Below are 924 nucleotides of genomic sequence, written 5' to 3' on the forward strand. Positions count from 1 at the left end.
AGTGCTTTGATCACGAATACAAACAGGAACTCTTGTATCTTTATCAAGATAATGCGTTTGTGATTTCTAAGTTATGCTCCTCACATTTTAGTTAGGAACAAAAAGGCCATTCAAGATAGTGTTCCCCATAATATCTTTCCAAATTGCGCCATTCCAGCAATTCGAATCTTTGCCAAATCTGGCATTGAGGTTTTTTATTTTCTTTTTGCCAGACGCAGACGCATCAGAGATAGCGTAAATTTATTCTTTAAATATTGTGTGTGCATCCATTATAGGCACATAAACACTGATGATTGTCAGGAAAGTTAAACGTAGTCATCGAGCTTTCACTGATAGCTGAAGAGGGTTCATGGAACGAATCAAGCAGATCATTACGGACCATAATGCCTACTTCATGTAGGCGTCGCAGTTCACTTCTTTTTCTTCTAAAAGAGAGAATATATTTGTCGCTGCGTTTCTTCAGATGTCCCTTATCAACTAGTCTTGTTGTGCTAAAGGCTGCAATATAAATATCAAACGGTGTGAAGACGGCGACCTGGCAGAATCTTTAGCACATCGGGCAAAGCACTTAGAGGCATTTCGTCCGTCTTTACGTTCTGAGTTCAAATTCCGCCGAGGTCGAAATTCGCCTTTCATCCTTTCGAAGTCAATAAAATAAGTACCAGTTAAACACTGTGTTCAATGCAATCGATTTATCACCTCCACGAAATTGTTGGCCTTGTGCTAAAATTTGAAATCAATATTAAAAGGTGCGAGATCCCTTTCTTAGGTCAATGCCAAAAAGTGTCTAGCGCCAGAACTTTCTCTCACTAAAGCATTCTCATTCACATGCACAGACACATTCTCTCTCTCTCTCTCTCTCTCTATCTTTCTCTCTCTCTCTCTCTCTCTCACACACACACACACACACACACACACACACAC

This window comes from Octopus bimaculoides, chromosome 17 (genome assembly GCF_001194135.2).
Source record: "Octopus bimaculoides isolate UCB-OBI-ISO-001 chromosome 17, ASM119413v2, whole genome shotgun sequence".
Classification (NCBI taxonomy): Eukaryota; Metazoa; Mollusca; class Cephalopoda; order Octopoda; family Octopodidae; genus Octopus; species Octopus bimaculoides.